The 20,845-nt window shown below is 39.2% G+C and overlaps 1 long non-coding RNA gene across 1 annotated transcript; it reads left to right on the top strand.

The window, feature by feature from the left end:
* The first annotated feature begins 2,209 nt into the window (after window positions 1-2,209).
* Window positions 2,210-13,418, top strand: LOC119539875. Its single transcript, XR_005217960.1, has 3 exons — window positions 2,210-2,401; window positions 2,819-2,940; window positions 13,309-13,418. It is a non-coding gene; the product is annotated as an uncharacterized LOC119539875 (long non-coding RNA).
* Window positions 13,419-20,845: the final 7,427 nt, after the last annotated feature.

Genomic DNA, 20,845 nt, shown 5'->3' with positions numbered 1-20,845 from the left:
ATGTGCAAATGGATTCTAAAAAATGATTTTTTTCTCTGACTCTGTTCTTTGACCAATACAATTGGGGTCACTCAAAGGCCCTTAGCTTCTTAAGAAACAGCTAAGAGCAGATTGAATCTTTTCCTAGAAAATATACACATACAATGACAAGATTGGGGCTTGCATTTTGATGGAGAATAAGTGGAAAATTTTACGTTGACAGAAAAATGAGATTATTTACCAAGGTCAAATGAACATTAATAATTACTGTTCAGAGTTTTTATAAAAATAAATACTTGTCTTGAGGGTAATGCTACTTGACAGAATAAATTTGCTTAAGTGGCAGAAGATTTTCTTCTGTTAAAAAAATTCTTTTTGATAATTGTATTGTATTTGGAGAGTAAATAAGGACTGTGCGTATTGTTGTCTTTTGGTTTCTCTGAACAATAGTACTTGATTGACCAACACAGAAGAAACAAGCCAAGTCTCTGATGATAGTCCTAGGAAAGAAGAATTTGTCTTTTTTTATTTAATTGAATTTAAAAAGTTTAAGAAATTTTCAGCTTGCTTCTCATAACCCTTTATGCTTTTGAAATTGGAATGACACATGGCTTCTCTGTGTCACTAAGTGTCGCTCTGTCACTTATGTACGCTTTGAGCTGACTTAAGCTTTAGGGTCTGTTATAATGCCTAGAAATAACCTCCAGTTAGTATCTGAGCTCTAGGATGGGGCCACTGGACTCAATGAGCTCTGAGCTGGAACACACTGGTTTATTCCACAGCCATCTAGACAGAGAAAGTGAAGACAAATAATTTACCAGTTACAGCAACAAAGCGACTGAGATCGTCAGAAAGTAATTAGTTTTTAATGATCCTTTGGAAATCACATGAATAGATTGATTTCTGTTTTGATCTTGCCTGAGTTAAGAGCGGCTTTTGAGTCTTTGGCGTGCCCTGTTTCTCCATTTCACGGTCTGATGCTCCCTCTGTTTAGTTTTACTTGTCCCATTGTTCCATTTTGTAAGGCTCGGGCCTAGTGTTTTTGTGATCTTCAGCTTTAAACATTGTTGTAGGGTTCTTCTTTTATTTCCAGAGCTGTTTCCTCTGGGGAATTTGATGGGGTTATTATCACTTCCATGGGGCCAACATCCAAACTGGAGGTTCTTAGTCAATTTGTTTCTTACTAAGATGGGCGTCATGCTCCTCACGTAGAGTGATTTCAGCCCTTTCCTGGAGAAAACCCAAACTTTTCCTTTCTTCCTTTTTGGATTATGTGTGATTTATTTAGAACTAACTAATGAGGCTTGAAGGAAGCAGTTTGTGTGGGTGAAGCTGCTGTATGACTATAAAGATTTTCTCAAAACGAAATAATTTCCTTCTCTCCAACTCTTTCCAAACAATGACAGCATCCCCAGTTTTTGCCTGAGCATTGCCACTAACTCCCTTTTACATGGTCAGACAGATCTCTATAATTCTCCACTCTGCTTCCCTCTTGCCCAGCAAAGTTCCTTTCTTTGTTAGTCAGGTAGTAAAAGCATAACATTTTTTTTTTTTTTTTGTCAATCAAGCAATACGTGTGTATTTTTAAGAAATCATTTTGTCAGAAGATGCAGAAAATGAAAGAATATCAGCCAAATTCTCACTCAGAGATGTTCACCCTTTTAAAATAGATGCCTTTATTTTTGATGTAATTATATTCTTCGATATTTGTATGTTTTTAAGACATTGTGCTTTAAAATACTTTTTTTTTCACTTAATTTCAAGTGATTCCTTCCTTGTCAATAAATACAGATCTCCATCATAGTTTTTAATAAATGCCAGTAAAAGCATTGAATCCTTATGGTCAGGGGCATTCGAGTGGCTATAGGAAGGCAATTGAAGAGCTCTGGAAAGAGTAAAAGAATTTCAAATAAATACCACTTACTAAAAGTCCTTCTGGAAAGGAGAAATCAGGTGAAACAGGTTTAAAAAAGGTCAAAAGAAATTGCTTTCTGGTGTGACTCAACAGATTTTAGAATACTAAACAAACACTACCCTAAGTGTGGATCAGCATTTTTGAAATCGAATCTATTGGTGCTGGAATGCTGACTGCCTTTAGTCTGTCACTCCCCTCTCCTCACACCACAGGACAGAAGAGGAAAGTAGAAAAAGGAACAGAGTGCAGGAAAATGGTAGGAGATAAGATGGGGGAGCCAAATTTGAAGAGAGAGAAGACTGCTGGCCTGGCAGATTGGGGAGAAGCCTGAAGAGGAAAAAGGGAGAGGGGCCTTTGGGGATATTTACAGCCAACATTCCATTTAGCACCAGGCACCCAGTGGAGAAAAGTCAATTTGTCCTTGTCATAGATCTGGCTGCACTACCTCTCCTGCTGCCAGGCATTTTGTTCCCAGAAGACGGGGCTACCCAGGAATGTGAGGGGCAGGTGGGAGGGGGCGAGGGGAGGTCAGCGGAGGCTTTCATGGCTAGCACCCCTTTCCAGCAGCCACCCAGGGTCGAATTACAGACCTGTCATGTTGCCTTCTGTGTCTATTACTCTCTTTTGGTTTCCATTTTGTGTTTTGTATAGTTGGTATCTCTAGCTCTCTATTTCCTCCTTTTAACTAAATGTGGTCCTTTAAAAAATTTTTTTTAAAGCCTCTTCTAACTATGCTAGATAAGATTACTATTTTTTTCCTTAACACTTTACCTTCTAAAACTCAGAATCTTCTAATCTTTTAACAATGAACCTCTAGTCTGACCAAAGCTTCATATTAATCTGTCCTCTTTGTGGCCTTAGTAGTTCCACTTGGTTATTTAGTGTGCCACTGGTAATTTTGTTCCATACATTTTATTTCATTAGGATGCGTGAATATGGCCCGTTCACTGACGCCTGGAGGAACGAGCCTCCACTGAAAGGACGTCCCAGTGATGAAGTTTGGATCCATGTGATGGCATGTGTGCATCTGCCCATTGACCTTTGGGGTAATTTGGACTTTGGACATTTTTCTAAAATAAGGAAGGAATATAATAAGTGCCTATTGTTCTTGTGAATTCAATATCACTCATGATCCAGCATTTTGGGAATTTTTCCATATTTAAAAGCAGAAGTGTCCAGCACTAGTAAAGCTAGTGTCATCGTGAGACATATTTTGTGTAACACACTGTCCTACTTGCCCCAGAGGTAAGAGGAGTGGCAGGGTTAGGCAGTGGATTCAGATTCCAGCTCTGTCTTCTTGTAGTAGAATGATCTTCTAACTATAATTTGGTTTCCTCATGTGTTAAATGAGGATATAGCTGTATTTACCTCACAGAGTTGTTGTGAAGATTAAATGATATTTTTTACAAGTCTGGCACATAACAGGTTCACAATGAATAGTTATTGCTGGTATTATTGTTTATTATAATAATAATTGTTATTATTAGCCATAACTTCAAGAAGCTTATATTCTGTTTAGGGACTTAAAATGATCAGACATTAATTAACTAGAGGATATTTAAGTGCTAAACTGTATGGTAATGACCACATTTTCTCTGACAGGATTTTGAGAGAAAATGAGGAGAGGATTTTATGGGCCAGGGAATGGGGAAAGCAGGTCTCCCTGAATTTAGAATGCGTTCAGAAGGCAATTTAAGTTTCAAGAAAGAGGTCAGAGAAGAAAGTATGAGTAGGTATCCAACAAAAGAGTATAGTGTTTTAGACCTATTTTTATGAGCTATTCATCAGCATTAATTCTTTCTTTTTTTCCCCTTTGATTGGTGCATTACTTTTTTTAGCTGTTGCCTATGCTCAAATTATAAATTTGCTCATAATATCCTATCACTTTAAGTCCTTAAGAATCTTGGGTTCTTTACTCTTCAATTGTTCTGTAATTAGTTCTGGGGAGCTATTTTTGCCAAAATGGCATATATTTCAGGCAGATTGAAGGAGCTGATGTTCCTGGGGACAGCAGCAAATTTCTAAGGGAAAGCATTGCCCTTCAGTGGCCAATGGACACAGTCTAGCCTCGTGACAGCCATTGCTCCATTCATGAAAGAAATGGTCTTGAGTGGTCAACTGTAGATAAGGCACCATGCTACTGGAATAGTCTCTAGTTCCTAGCTCTCTCTCACAACTGTGCAGGAAGCTGCAGAGGTGGGAACTTGAAGACCAAGTGCAGTCATCCAGGTTGTCAAGGAGATGCTGGGGAGTCTACAAATGAAGCAGGTTAAAAGCATGAGAACCCAGAATTTCTCCTTTTGCAGCTATAAACAGAAAAGGCATTAAAAAAGAAAATCCGTGATTGTATGATGCCCTGTAAAATAAAATTTAGAGAGAGGTGAAATTAAATTGTACCTGGCAATCTACTCATAATTCTTACTCTCTATAAACATTGTTCACTGCCACCTCTGGTGTTACCCTGTTTGCTTCTCAGCTAGCCTAGTCCAACGCCAGAGCCTGGCCAGCCAGGCCCCGGGGGCCACCAAGGGCACCGCCTCACCTGCCAAGGGCAACCTGCCTCCTTCAGCGCTGAGCTTATCAATCCAACCATAGAAATGATAGAAAATATCACAAGTGTGTTTTTGGCTTTAGCCCCATAATTAAATGTAGGAGCAGTGTATCCGATCTATTTAATTACATACATTCTTACCCAAAGAGCATTATTTTGCCTTGAAAGCCCCTGTAATGAAAGGTTCCCCTGGCCACTGTATCTGGGCATCGCTTGGAAGCACATTAGGAAAGGCAATATGGCTCCGTGTGTTTTGAAATGAAACAGATGTGGGTTGAAGTACTGTCTCCATCACTTATTAGCTGTATGATTTGGGGTAAGTTATTTAACCTCTCAAGCTTGTTTTCTGTCTGTAAAATAAGAATGCTAATAGTATATTCACAAAGTTGATTTTTTTAAAATGAAAATTAAAATAGTGCATTTAAGTCACTTAGAGTGATTAATATATAGCGAATCACTATATTAATAATACTATTTATAGTATATTAAATAAATAGTATTAATAGCTAATGTTAAGAATAGATTTAATGAGTATCAGGATAGTAACATTATCAATATATGATTTAACAAATGTGATGAACATTAAAAATACGATGTTAGTTACTATTGCAATTGTGATAATATTAGAGTCAGTTAACTTTATAAGTACAAATATCTTCATCTGCAACATGGAGATATTATTATCCTCAGATAGATGCTGTGAAATGCTTCCTGGTGTGCTGTGAGAATTAAATGTGATAATGGGCATGGGTATGCTTTACAAATCATAAAATAATTATTATAGCAAAGCAAGACCAAGTAGGTATCTGGTAGCACTTCAGAACATGCAAAATAGTGTGATGGTGAGTGCTAATCATTTAAGCATTAGGGTCAGTGTTTCTGGAGAGCCTCATGGCTGATTGTGTCCAGAAAGGCTGGCTGAACACCTTCTAATCCTTGTTTCCTTTACCTAGAACAGCCACTTTTGCTTTAGTGTTGTAGCTATTGTGCAGAATTAATCACCATCTAAGAGAATTCACTCTGCTAAGGAACATTCTTTCTTTCTTCTTTTGCAACTCTTAGGATAAAATCACTGGGCAGAGCTAGGTACTTTGTGAGGCAAATTAAATTAAATTAAATTAAATTCACCTGTGTTATTTAATATTAGCCTTATAATCATTGTCTGAAGTATACATTTTCATCTGTATTTCACAGACCAGGAAACTGAGGCTCAAAAACTTGCTCAGTAGTATATGATGGAGCTGGGGTCAAAACTCTGATCAAACTAAAGTTAAGCCTGGGCTCCATCTGCTACCTTAGTTCAGTGGTGTTCGTACTGCTTGAGTGTAAGCATAGAAAAAGGGCAGTCAAGGCAAGTGGTTCTCAAGCCAGAGTGGTGCTGACTCCCAAAGGAGTTTTGAAAAGGGGTAGGAAAAATTTTGATTGTCACAGTGACTAGGGTGGGTGGGGGGTTGCTGGTGGATTTGGTGGGCAGGGATCACACATATCAAATCTTCTACTCTGTTGAGAACTGTACAATGAGGAATTGTCCCACCCAGAATGCCAGTAGTGCCCTCACTGTGACACACAGGATGGGTGATTCATCAGTGGCTCTCCTGGCTTTTGAAATGATAAAAGGGAACTGTGGCTGGGTTAGTGTTGACCATACTTTGTAGTTTCACTTGGATGTGTCCTATGATAGGGAAAACCCAACCTTTGTTTCCCCAGCAAGACGGTCATTTCCTCTTTAGATGCCGTGTTCATATGTTTTTAATTAACACTTATTGCACCAATTAATCACTGTCTTACACCACTAAAACACGAATGTGAGCCTTATGTTTTATTCATTGTTGATTTATTCAGAAAAGAGTCTGTATAGTAGGTGCTCAAGAAACACTTGTTATATGAGTGCCTGGCAGTTTCTCTATCATCTATAAAGCCCAGGAAATAAGCCTCAAAGCATGGACTTGTTTGTGCTTCCCGCACCCCTACCTCATCTCCCAAATAAGCAGAACAAGAGAGCTTTGCTTGGCCTTAAAACATTAGTGTCTTAGTGGTTGTTACAAGTACGCTGCATGTTGCTGTTCCTGAATTTTGGCTCCTTTTCTGACGAACAGTGCTCTGATAGATTGGGGTTCTCATTTGGTCACCAGCCTCTTCTAGGAAGGGAGGTTCTGTTTTCTAATCCAGCCAAGTGACTGGTGCTTTACAAAGATTGTTTTCCATGTCATCTCCTTTAAGTTGTAGTTTCAATTTTTTCCCCCTTGGGTACTTTGAGTGATATGGCTATTACCAGAGCTAGGATCTGCTTTTTAAATGGTTGGCTAGAGTAAAAGCAACACATCTGAATTCTCCAGCAGGCATTTTATTTCATTGGAATTATTAGTTCTCGTTTTCTACTGGTGAACCTTTAAAAGATTATTATGTATTTTCCCTTGTGGCAGTTGTTATTTTCATCTTTCCTGTCATTTAAATATGCTTTCATATATTGTTAATGTGAAGCACTTCAGCTCTGCCGTAGCACTTTTCAATTACTAATCAAAACACCACAAAGCCCTTTGAGAAAGAACGATATGATCTTCCTTGTTTTATGAATGAGCCTTCAGTTGTCACATGACTTGCCTCTAAACATTTACCAAATAAGTAGAGAAGTTAAAGTAAGAACTAAACATCCTTGATTCCCAGTCATTGACTGGCTTTCTTTGTTTCTTGCTGTCTTTGTGTCTTACTTTCATTCAAGGAATTTCATTGTTTACTGTCTTCTACATCTTCTATGTAATTTTCTTACTGTAATTATTACCTTTGATATAGTGCTCAGGGTAGAACCAAGTAAAAGTTGTTAACTTATGTCAGACAATGAGCACTGTGCAACCACTCATCTCTCTCTCACCTTGCCATCATGTTGTCTACTTTCTTTGTACCCTCTCTCATTAATTTCTTGGAGAAATGACCACGTTTGTCCACTATCTCCCATCTTCTACCCTTCTGTTCACTTGTAACTATTTCTTTTTGTTTCCTTCTTTATTTCTTTTTTCTGTTACAAGCCGCACATACCCTACCTGTGTTTGTTTTTTCTCTCTCTTTTTTGGGGGGTAAGGGGTAAGTTTGGTGGTGGGGTATGTGTCCCCACACAGAAAAGTTTAAAATACTATTTCAGCGAGACTTTATGACTTCCTGAAATGCAAATGAGGTTGTGGGCATGCTGGTTTAATTTGGATTAAGGCAATTTCATCAAATATTTTTAAAAATCAAGAAGCACATTTATGACTTTTTACAGTCTGTTAAGGAAAATGTGTGGTGAAGGAAAGGATTGTAGACACAAATGTTCTTCAGTCTGTTAGTAGGCAAAGAGAATTGTCTTTTAACTTGATGTGCTTTTTTATCTTTTTCTTTTTTTAATGAAAAGATAACACTGTGGCTGAGGAAGCCACTGCCATCTGCATTGGGTGGAATCCAAGGATTTTTGGCATTACAAAGAGAGATTGCAGATTAAGGTTACTAACTGGAGAGATTACTGGGAGACATATGTTTCAGGCTGGAAGAAGACAATGGGGATCAAGAGATTACAATGAATGGAGAGTGGTATTAACTGTTTTTCCAAGGTTAAATGCATTGCACGAAGGCAATAGGAACAAGTATTTCTCAGTCCAAAGCTGGCAGTGGTGTGGAGCTGAGACTGCTTTTAAATATTCTTTCCAAATTTGGACTGAAATTCTTTAGGTTCAGAATATTTGTGTAGGGAAATCAGCCAGGCTAATTTGGATATTGTTTAAAAACTCAGTCTTGATCTGCTGTCCAGCTGTTGCTAAAAATGTAGGTACTGCGCCGAAATCTACAATAATATTAATTGGAAACATTGGGAAACTATTCAGTTCAATGAAATTATGTCTTGGAATAATCAGACAAAAGTTGATGAATGTGCTCTCTTTAAGAAGGCTATAACATTCATGACATTATTAAGACCCTTTTGGGAAAAACTATTTCATTTTAAAAGAGCTAATAAGTTTTTATTTAAGGATAATAAAATGAATTTACATAGGAAACACATAAACATTTCCCTAAAGTGCGTTTTAGTCCAAGTATTGCTAATTCAAGGGAACCAATAGGCATCGACATTGAAATAAACTGAAATGGCGCTGTCTGGTTTGGTTTTAGTCTGAGGCGTTTCATTCAGTTCCAAAATTCCTTAAAAGAGGAAAGCCATGTTTTGATAATGTACTCACACTTCATTTAAGACTAAAAAATACATACAAGTATTATAAAGTATGATCCGACTAAATTAAATATAGGTGAACTAAATTAAATACATAATACACTAAAAAATAATTAAAATAGAACTAAGAAGATACTATCTCTTTAAGCCTTTCTTTAAAAAGTACTAAGAAACCTTTTTCCTGATTGTGCTTTCCTTATTTAGCTGGGCTAATCTCTCAGTTGCCAAGGGCAGATTGATTTGTTTATAAACTTGTTAAACCAAATCTGCACACAACCACATCACAGATAATAAAGTGGGAAAAGACCATTCAAGTTGTCAGTCTGCATCCACTCACCATCTCCATCTTATTAATGTCTAATTTAACTTTTTAAGCAATGTATGCCACATTGCATGCTTGGCACATTGTATTTCGAAGTGATGTGCTGCTGATGGTTGTTAACTGCATATGTGGGTGTGGCTGCGGAGACCCATGTGTGATCAGAATTCTTTTTCCAGTCACAGCCACAGGCTGGGCTACTGTCAGGGGTCCTTCCTATTGCACTGACACTGGCATGGCCACCTGTGGTCTGATCGGATGTCCAGCATGTTTAACCCATGGGACCAATGGCACTTGGGGATAGGGCCTGCCACCATCATTCCTGAACTTTCCATTGAGATCTGACATTGTTTTTTTTCTTTCACTAGAGCAGTCATAAATTTACAGAAAGATCTTGCAGGAAATACAATTTCCATGTTTCCATATTCCCCCTTCCTAGCAACCTGGCACCACCCCCACCCTCACCCTCATTGTTGCTGTGTGGGTCCTTTGTTACAATTGATGAAGCAATATTATTATAATGATACTATTACCTATAGTCCATAGTTCACATTAGGGTTCACTCTTTATATTTTATAGCACAAAGTTTTTTTTTGTTTGTTTGTTTTAATTTTTATTCTGGTAACATGTACAAGCCAAAATTCTCCCATTTTAACCGCTTTCAAATATACAATTCAGTGGTGTTAGTTATGTTCACAATGTTGTGCTACAATCACCATCATCCATTACCAAAATTTTTCCATTACCCCAAACAGAAACTCTGTACCTATTAAACATTAACTCCCCATTCCCCATCCCGATCCAGCCACTGTTAATCTGAATTCTTGTTTCTGATTCTACGAATGTGCATATTTTAATTATTTCATATGAGAGATCATACAGTATTTGCCCTTATGTATTTGGCATATTTCATTCAACATGATGTCTTTGAGGTTCATCTATGTTTTAGCATGTATCAGAACTTCATTCCTTTTTATGGATGAATAATATTCCATTTTATGTGTATACTACATTTTATTTATCCATTCATCTGTTGATGGAAACTTGGGTTGCTTCCCTCTTTTGGCAGTTAAAGCATATTCAAGAGTGAGCCTATTTTCCACTTTTCATGCTCATTCATCTAAGAGCTTTCAACTTTTGTAGAGAACTGTTATCTAGTACATAGAATTATAAAACTTGTGGGATTTAAAAAAATTTTAAATGTCATATTTAATTTTGTTAGCAATTTTTAAGTTGTCTTGAACTGATGTATATCAGAGAAGCTAAAAGATAGCAAACTGGTGCATGTAATGAAAGTTGAAAGAGTAGGTGAGATGACTTTTAGCTAGTTGATAGCATTAACCCAAACAGGGAAAACTTTTATCCATTGTAGCAGGTTGAAATTCATACACCACAACTTAGGTGGGCAGAAATGTGCTTTTTTCTTTCCTAGAATCAATCTCAGTTTTACTCTTGCAGTCCCAGTCTTCCTAGAGTAGAAAACTGTTAAGTAAAATAAAATGGCTGCCTGCATTGGGTATTGCCAGCAGGGACCCCTTTCCCATAAGGGTTTTCTAGAAGACAAAAACAGTTGACCTGCAGGGCTTTCTGGAAAAAAGCTACGCAAAACTTCAGATAAGCAACACCTGATGATAAACTAGTTTTGGCCCAGTAGAGACAGTTTATCAAAATGGACAAGCATACCATACCAATCAAGGTGTATTTGTTCCCCACTTTGTAAGACCCCCTTATGTAAAATGGAAACGTAATGTCAGCCAATCAGAACTTTTCCTCCCTTGCTTCGGCATGTGCCCTTATGAGCTTCCCTTTTCCACTCCCTTGGCGGAGCTGCCTTCTGCTTTCTCCCTTCTCCTTTTCTAAATAAGCTGTGAGATCCTAAATTTAATGTTGTTGAAATAGCTGTTCTTTTAACATAACTTAATTTCTCCTGGTGCAATAGCCTCAGTTTGATTCAGTGATTTTTTTTTTTTTTTTCAGCTAAAATTAAATATTTTCCTCACTATTCATTACAATGCTCGGTTGTGTTTCAGTAAAGGGCATCTGGAAGGATTTCTTTCAGGATTTCTCTGAGTATCCTCTCCTTCTACTTTCCCTCAATGGCATCTGGGAGCAAGAGGGAAGGTCACCTAACGTCATGGCCATGGGACAAGGGGGTGACTCAGATCTGCTTGCCGTGTCCTGTCCCTGCTGGACTTGGCTTTGGTGTGCCTGGGCTTGCCTGCTCCCAGATATGTCCGGCCTTTATGGCATCTTGCTGGTTTTGATAACTGGTGCTTTCCTACCTTGGATTTGGAGACTCCTGACCAACATTACAGGCCTTTTTGGACCCAGGCTCTGAGCACCTCCATATCCCCCACTGGAGCCCATAGGGACTCTGGTTGCTTTTTCCACACTTCATGGGGGTGTGTGAACCCTGTGGGGCTTCTACTTAAGTTCACACATAGCACCTTTCTCAGCTGTGGTGACTGTCTTCTTCCCACTCCCCCTCATGCTGCCATTTTGAATGCTGGACCATACCAAATGCAGAACTTCTCAGAAAGGCTTGTGATAGGCCAGTCCTTCTCTTAGGTGAAGCTTCACGGAAGTGACTGGTTGACAGGACCCTATCAGGGAACTCTGATTTAGACAATTCACTTCAAGCCAAATTTTAAAACAAAGGTACCAACTAAGGTGAGTCAAGAGGTAAATTTTTCTACCCATGTGTGCCAGTTTGGATATATTATGTCCCCCAGAAAACACCATGTTCTTTAATGAAATCTTGTGGGGGCAGACAGATTATTGTTGATTAGGTTGGAAACTTTGGATTAAGTTGTTTCCATGGAGATGTGACTCACCCAACTGTTGGTAATACCTTTGATTAGATTATTTCTATGGAGGTGTTGCCCACTCATTCAGGGTGGGTCTTGATTAGTTTACTAGAGTGCTTTAAAAAGAGCCACAGAGGCCCAGATGCTTGCTGGCTGATGCTGATGCTTAGGTATGCTTGAGCTACAGCTGAGAGACACATTTTGAAGATGGCTGTTGAAACCTGGCGCTGACATTTTGGAGAACTCCATTTTGAAACCCAGCCTGGGAGCAAGCAGATGCCAGCCACGTGTCTTCCCAGCTAACAGAGGTTTTCAGGATGCCATTGGCCATCCTTCAGTGAAGGTACCCTATTGTTGATGCCTTACCTTGGACACTTTATGGCCTTAAGACTGTGACTTTGTAACCAAATAAACCCCCTTTATAAAAGCCAATCTGTTCCTGGTGTTTTGCAAAACGACAGCATTAGCAAAGTGGAACACCACATTACACATTGACAGCCACCATCTGGTAAACCCAACGTTTTAGTGCTTAGAACATTGATTTGCTATCCTTTGGACAGCATAAATAAAAAATTAAAATGCGTGACTCAGTGTATATTAAGAGGGAATATTCCCACATGTGTGTATGTGTCTGTGTTTAATCATTAATGCTTCTCAAGTTTCTACAAATGATATAGCACAGCAGTGTGTTTCTTTGTCTTCCTACACTTAACAAGCCAAGCCTCTTTCTCCTACCTCAGACTTGTGTTTCTGGGTAGGTTTGCCGATTTCTAATCAGTCAGCTGAGACAAACCCTGTGTCTTTGGTCTCCAGCATTGCCTGGAAGAACTCCAGTCTGGGAGAATTTAAACATATCAGTCAGAAGCCTGTGGTGTTGGAAAGAAAGGACGTTTTGGATGATTTTTGTTTTTGTTTGGACGTGGGTCATTTGCTCCCATCTACAGCTGGAACGTGAGCTGGATGGTTTCAGATGCGTTTTGGACGGCCGATGTGGGCCTCATGAAAGTTGGCTGCAGGGGAGCCTCAGGAGGCTTCAGGAGCTTATTATCACTCTAAGAAACACATCTCTCTTTTTTGGTGAATACTGATGTTCAACAATGAGGCTTAAGAAATCCTTGTCCTACACTGGTCCTCCCAGAGCCAGGTTGCGTTCTTCTCTGTGGTTTCCTCATCAAGCTTTGACCCCAAGTTAAGAGGGGACCACCCAGGGGATTTCAAGTCAAACTCCAGGAACAAAACTTATTCCTGTAAATGCAAAGACTGACTGACTGTATTTTGGTGAATGGAAAGAAAATGCTTCCAGTTGTGTAGAAAGAGAGGTACAAATGCTGGAAGTGAGATTACAGTTACTGCCAGCTGTGTCCTACAGAGCATATGGACAATCATGCAAGGATTGCCACCTTACCACTTTGCTTGGAAGAAAAGTTGTGTTCTAAAACCACCAAATCACTCTTGCTTTATTTTATGGGTGGATCTACTCGTGGTAGGTCCACTCTGCCCCTTTACCCTTTGATTCCCTACTGTAACTTTCTACCTTCTTTAAAGAAAATGCAGGATCTAAAGCAGAGATTCCAACAGTTATTCAAGAGCAAATCATCATCATCATCATCACCATCATCATCATCATCTAGCCATCAACATTTAGAAATCAGGAGATCAGGTAAGAATCTGGGTCTCCAGGGTCTCCTGTAAAATGGGTATGTATGGCAGCTCCTGCTTGGCAACCACATTTATATGGGGCATGGGCTCACAGACTTATTTGTTCTCTCAATTACATGACCTGCCCTGTCCTTGTAGCCATTTGAAGTTGCAATGTCTGATCTATAGGCAAGAAAGCATTAGCAATCTTCCTTTCTTCCTTGAGATTCTAATTTATTATTATTATTTAATTGGAAATGAGCCTCAGTCAGGGAATGGAAATGGCCAGTGAAAATATGTAAGCAAACTGTCTTCCCTCGATCCACAACATAAGTGCATTCAGGAAGCAACTGTTCAGGGTTACCCAGGTCTGAAAGACTGGCAAAGTGACGAGAACTAGGTAAGCAGTGTGTATTTAATTTCCATAGATACATTTCCATGAGAGATGTTTCCCACAAAAAGCCAGCTCTGGCAGGTATTGAAGGCCTGGAACACTTTGTTAAACTGGAACTGTGGCTTCAAAGGAGCCTGTATCTCATTCTATGGCAAGATGTGTGGTCACCCAGCTGAGGCAGGAAGTTTCTGCGTCTTGTAATACTTTACTCAGGACTAGAAAAGGATTTCACTTTTGGACTCAGTTAAACCTTGTTCTCTTTTCACATCTATCTGTCTGGAGGATAGAGTTGCCTCAGAGGAGTTCTTGCTTCATCTCCCAGGAAGGACCCCATCTTTCAGGTCCCTGTTTGTCGTGGAGAAATTGGACTTTGTGTTATTTTGAAAATATGATCAGAAAAAATCAAACCGTCATAAATAAAATACAACCTCTTCTGGGTTTTAATAATAAATAAGACAACTACTTCTCCATACATGTTCATGTTTTTGACTCTCCTTAAGGCGCCACCTTCCTGTGATTTCTATTCTCTTGCGATTCATTGTATATGGCCTTTTCCCCAGGAATTCTTTCATCTCATTCGGTTTTCCTTTCTTTCTTGTTTATGTTTTTTTTTTTTTTTTTTTTTTTCCCAAGTTGCTCTATTCCCATTTATTCAAGAATCTGTATTTAATTTTCCTGCTCTCTACTTTTCTTATTTTCCTTTTGTCAATCTGGTTCTTTTATTTTCTATTGTTGCTTCATTTTCTCTCTCTCCATGTCCTCCTTTGTGTGCTATTTACAAGGTCTGCTCATTTCTCCCTTCTGTTCAGTTTTATCATCTCACCATACATTTATGTCTCCTACTTCTTTAAAACTGATTTTTCTTTGTGTTAATTGTAGCTTTCTCCTTAGTTTCTTTACACTAATCCTACCTTGTAAATCAGATTTTTATACTCTAAATCACCCAAATCCCATTATAACATGCAATTTCCTCCCCAGCTCTTTATAGAGAATTGGCAGAATTATTTTAAAAGTAATGAATGTTCTTTCCATGTGCAGTTGATGTATAATAATAACCCTGATCCTATTTTGTCCCTTTGCTAGCTGTATTACGATAAAGAAGCCACAGTCTCTTTAGGTCATGGCTTTCTTCATCTGTTAAGTTATGGGGGAGAACTGCCTTGCTAGTCAAAGTGTGATTCCCAGATGGAGTTATCTATGAGCTTGTTAGAAATTCAGAAGCTCAGGCCTCACCCCACACTTCATGACTCAGAATCTGCATTTGTCCAAGATCCCCAGGGGATCTGCTTGCTTCTTGAAGGCTGAGAAGCAGGAACTAAATTGCCAAGATCCTTTCCAGCTTTGACTTTGCTAAATATATAAAGGCAGCGAGAACTGCCTTGGTCACAAGGCACAATAGCCTTGCCTGGGAAGCTTTGATAAAGTGCCAATGTCTTGGCCCCAACTCAGATCAACTAACTTGGAAACTCTGGGGTTGGTATTTTTTTTTTTTTTTTTTAATGCCCCAGATGATTTTAATGTGTGGGCTGAAAACCACTCAAGTACACTATTTGAAATTTTACCGCCTTCTTTCATGCTACCAGCAGTATTAGCTCTTTAATTTGTGAGGTGAGTAATTATATGGAAAGAAAGGAACCCTAAATTTGGTTTTATCTACTTAAATCCACCAAATGTGATTCCAGGGAGGGTAAGGAAATAATTATTGAAGGCGATGATATATGTGTTTCTTATGGGAACAAAAGCAAGTTTCATTTATTATTTTCTTCTCAAGTCTCATTCAGCCTTTTGCTGGCAGTGTGGGTTTTTGTGAAAGAAGTAACCTCTGAGGAGTGACAGATATTACATGTATCCTGAGAGTCCTGGAGGGGTTGGTGGTGGAGATGCCAGTGGAATGATTCCATTTCATCATGTCTTGGGGCTGATGTTGAGTGGATAGGCTCAATTAGCCACATGCCATGATTGGGTTACTGAACATTAAGTTCTAATTTATTTCTAATTATTTCAGGTTGTTGAACTGTAGCTGATTTAACAAAAATTAAAATCAACAGATTTTTATTTTAACTGTCTTCATAGTATCTTTAGTTTGAGAACTGGGGAAGGAATAGCCATTAAACAGCTTGTCACAGGAGTGGAGGGTGTGACAACATTATTACAGGGTAATTCTTTTGTGTCATAGTTTCTCACATCAGAGCTTGAGAAGCAGTCTTTAAAAGTTACATTTACTGTTTTTTAAAAGGTTAAATATTTTTCTCCAGAAACACAAGCAAATGATTACATTTTTGGAGCGATGAAATTACTTGATCAAAATAAAGAATAAAGTACTGTGATGGTTGAGTTCATGTGTCAACTTGGCCAGGTGATGGTACCCAGGTGTCTGGTCAAGCAAGCACTGGCCTAACCATTACTGCAAGGACATTTGTGGCTAGTTAATAAACCAGAAGATTGGCTTATTAAATCATAAGTCAAGTGATTGCATCTGTGGCTGATTACATCAAGAAGGTAGGGTCTTCTGCAATGAAATAATTCAGTCAGCTAGATTTAACCCAATCAGTTGAAGACTTTTAAGGGAGAAGAACGAGAACTCTCTTAGCTTCTCTCCGCTCTCTGCTTGGTTCTCCTGGGGTGTTTCTCTCTTAGCATCTGGGGGTCCGTTCTTAGCTTCTCTGGGGCAAATTCTGGGCTTTATCTCTTAGCTTAGCATCTCCAAATGTCCTTCTGTCCATATCTCTAAGCATCTCTAAGCATGAGCTTTCAACGGCCATCTCCAAAATGTCTCTCTCAGCTTCTCTTGGGGTGTTTTGTCCTCTCTGTTTTCTGTGGGAGCTCCCTCTAAAGGACTCCAGTGATCTAATTAAGACCCACCCTGAACGGGTGGGGTCCACACCTCCATGGAAATAATTCAATCAGAGGTTCCACCCTAATCAACAGATTAATCAGTCTGCCCCCACAAGATTACATTAAAGAATGCTTTTTTTATTTGATAAAGAAAAGAATATGGCTTTTCTGGGGGACATAATATATCCAAACCAGCACAAGTACATTTTCCTTAGATGTTTTTCACTTAGTACAGCACTTTTTTTTTCTCTCAGTTTTCATGTCCTGGATAATTTCTGCATCATTAAGTTTAGCTAAGGAGCCAAAATTCTTTCCTCGTTTGTGTGTGTGTGTGTGTTTCTGGGGGGGTGGGGTGGGGGTGGTTCTGAGGTATCAAATCAAGGAAACAAAGATATTTAGAATAAGAAGTCATTTTGATCTGTTCTTCATTGTTACTCCAAGAAGGTATATGAGCTGAGAACCACTCATCTGGTTGGCCAGCTCTCTTTCCCTTTCTGGGGCAGGCTCTTTAGTCAAGGTTGGGCCACAGTGGCATTTCTTTAGGTCTGTCTGCAGAGAAGGAGTCTCTGGTAAAATCATGTGATTCCTGCTCAGCATCATGTGAAGAGTCAATCAGTATGTCCCCACAAATTCATTATAGCCCTGCTCAGAATTGAGAAGTAGAAAATTTTCTCCTCAAATGTATTTTCTCTCTCTTGCTGAAACACTTCTTCATGTTCTTCTTTTTAACTTTTTAATTGTAGGACTGTATATACAACTCAAAATTTCCCATTTTAACCCTGTTCAAGTTTACAATTCAGTAATATTAATTGCAATCGCAATGTTGTGCTACTATTGCTGCCATCCATTACCCTAACTTTTTCATGGCCTGGAATAGAAACTTTGCACCCATGAAACAATTAACTCTCCCACCCCCTGGTCACCTGTAATCTCCATATTCTTGAGGCACAATTTCTGTTTCTTCTGTCTGTTCTTTGCCTGGTTACAACTGCCGTGTATGTAGGGAATCTTTACAACAACTTCTTCAAGCCACTAAATCGTCCCTTATTTTTTTTTTTTCTGGGGAAAGAAAACACTGAACTGAAATTTTGGCTATAACAAGACACCTTACTTTTACATTGTTTGATATATCTTCATCTTCATGTCTCCTAGTGTCTTAATTGTTTTGTAAAGGGGAGGAAGTTGGAAAGGTTTCTGGCAAAAACTTTATTGCGATCATCCTGGTATGGCTATTTTATCTGATTTTGGAAAAAAAAAAATCCAGAATGTTTCTTGATTCTCATATTCCAAAGCTAAATAAAGTGTCTTGTTCCCATTTTCTGTAAACTTTTAAGTAGAAAAAATATATTCCCATGGTTCCATTTAGATAGGAAGGGGGACAACGGTAGACTGAGAGGTGGGTAGTGTGGAAATATGGCTTAAGGTTTAAAATCAAGCAAATCACAAATATCCTTTTTACCTTATATTGATCCTTAGAGTATTTTATCTATTTCCAAGTCTTTGAAACCATAGTTTCATATGGAAGTGTGTTTTGTGATGTTAAAATTTAGCTACACAAATACATAGTGGGTAACTTAATCTTACCTTAGAGTCAATCAATGTTTTTTTTGATAAGACTAATTTTGCAAACGTTATCTTTATGGTCTAGAATCTTTTTGATTCCAAATTATCAGTACCTTCTAAGTTCATACTCATGATTTTTGAGTCAATTCATTTTCTGGCAGGTAGCAAATGTAGATAGCTTGAACCACTGATTGGAGCCTATAACCTCCAATGGTATTTACTAGTAAGTTGCTTTTAGTGCTTTCTTTCCTGAGGCTGGGAGTCAGCCTTACTAAACTTCTGATATCCTTGTTAGTACTGTGAAAAATTTAAAGAGTGAAACAACAAGCTTGTTATTGGCTAGAAAGTGGTTTCTCCTCAGAGTGTTTGGAGTTTGCTGTGGGTTAATGAAAACTTCAGTCACTCCTCTAGTTCACAAGGGTTCCCACTGGTCTGTGGGATTTTCCACTACTTCCAGACTGCAGAGGGAAGTATGAGGTAATGGGTCCAAAGTTTGAGGCAGGATGGCTTACTTTTTGTCTAGTAATACGAATCAAATAGTTGAGTTCCCTGAACTGTTAGCACAAGAGCTGGCAGGGCTAACAGACATCCTCTCGGATGTGCAGAGACTTCTGTGCAAATAAAAAGCCCAACAGGTGTGTCCGAATGAGCCGCCAGCCCTCCAGGTGCCTGTGTTGAGGAACCTCTTCTACTTGGGATTAGAAAGGATATGAATCTCCACTGGCACTACTGAGTGCTATTTGAATTTCTTGAAAACATCAGCAATAAAGATCTTTCCTACATTTCTTTCACAGGGCCTAAATGTACCGTCTTGGAAGCCCCTCCTTCTAATTAGGGCCGTGGAGAATGTTCCAATAGGTAACTGAGAAGCCAGATGTTTTTTTTTTTTTTTTTTTTTTGGACCATGAACTTAAAAGATTGAATTATTTTGCTCTTGGAAAGAGTCCCAGAGGAAGAGAGCATGCGAGAGGTACATTTTGTTTTAGGGGAGAGAGAGAGGGTCTAGATCATGGGGTGCTACAAAAAGATGTCAGGCTTTGTTTGGTGGTGCAGGGAGGAGGACTGGGCAACCCAGGGGTACCCTGAGAAGCTGATTTCTCGACTATTTCTCTGTTGAGAAGTGTAGGGCCATTACACTCTCTGGTCTTTAGCAAGGGCTCCTTGCAGAAGTGGTTGTGAGTTGGAGTGTGATGCAATGTCCATCAGATTCTGGGAAAAGATGCAATTTGGAGAAATCATCATGGTTCTGTTTTAATAAAATAGATGACATGCCTGTAATTGTAGGCACAATTTACATAATTTTTTATATGCAACTTTTTCTCAAGAGAGGCAGAGTCTGATTTCTTGCAGTTTGATCAACATTGGAAATGGGTAGGCTCTGATTCAGTGAGTTTTTTTTTTTTACTTAATCGGTCTTTAAATCCTGTTTGTTCCACTGTAGAGCCTTTAGTAGTGTGCTTAGAAAGGCTATGTGCAGAGCTGGAACTTATACTTTTCCTAACCTTGTGCTGCAAAATGTGTCTCTGATAATTTCATGAGATCAGAGAAAATTTAGAACAAAAGTGGCATGTGAGCAACTTGGAGATATTGGGCAGGGAATGCAGAAGAGAAGGGAGTTTATAAAATGTGGGAAGAGTCGTAGAAGGCTGGCAGGAGGCAAACGGGGGTTTGATAATCATCTGTATGGCACAGAGGCGTGTAAGATGTGCCCTGCTGCTGCCCTCACAGCTGCTACGGTCAGTCAGTTACTGACAGGTATTTCCTGAGCACCCACAGCGTGCAGGGCATTTTCTGAGTGCTGTGGGTACAGTGGTAAATGAGCCTGACCAAATCCCTGTCTTCAAGGAGCTAGCATTCTAATAAAAGATACCATTTATCCAAGTTCTCTTTTGCCCTGGTTAAGTTTGAAATGCCTGTTTAATGTGTTCTTCCCCATTCTGGCAAGGAAGTATACATGGGAGATGCTTCATGTAAAATATCTGATTTGTCTTGACAAAACGTCCTTGAGGAGAGATTAGGAGAGTGTGTGGTGGGGGTAGGCATTGAGTAACATGCTCTCTGTTTGCACCTTTCTGTCAGGTCATAGATATAAATTACCATTCTGGCCCTTGTTCACCCCCACATAGCTTTCTGGCGTCCTTTCCTATTCCCTGAACATGAGAGGAATGAGAAGGTTATTCGCAAGGTCATTGGTCTGAGGGGTTGTCCTGCTACAGTCACTGGGGAATCTTGAATTTCATCTGAAGAGACTGCAAGGCAGCAGGGCAAACACACTCTGAGGAGTCAATTGGTGAGCAGACCCCAGAGATGAAAAGCATATGGAGAGTCAACTTCGTGATTTACTTCTTTACAAAGAATAGACTGTGAATGGATTTTAAATCCTACTGTAAATACAAGGCTAGGTCAGTGGCTGTTTTCAGGAAAACCAAAGGAACCCAGAGTTCCCCAGTGTGTTACAGAGAGCGGTTGGCCTCAGGCAGTAAAGTGAGGCATTCTTTTTGTCTTTTTTCTCAGACCCCCATCCTGGAATCCAGAAGAATCTCTAGCTGTACATATACCCACCCCAGGAAGCTGCAGAAGTGATCATGGTGTCACTTTGAACTCTTTTTCTGCCCTGGGAGAATGTCTGAGAAAATGAGAGCCGTCTTTCAT

Source organism: Choloepus didactylus, chromosome 7 (genome assembly GCF_015220235.1).
Source record: "Choloepus didactylus isolate mChoDid1 chromosome 7, mChoDid1.pri, whole genome shotgun sequence".
Taxonomy (NCBI): domain Eukaryota; kingdom Metazoa; phylum Chordata; class Mammalia; order Pilosa; family Megalonychidae; genus Choloepus; species Choloepus didactylus.
Note: the sequence above shows the minus strand (reverse complement) of the source record. Positions and strands in the feature narration are given on the sequence as shown.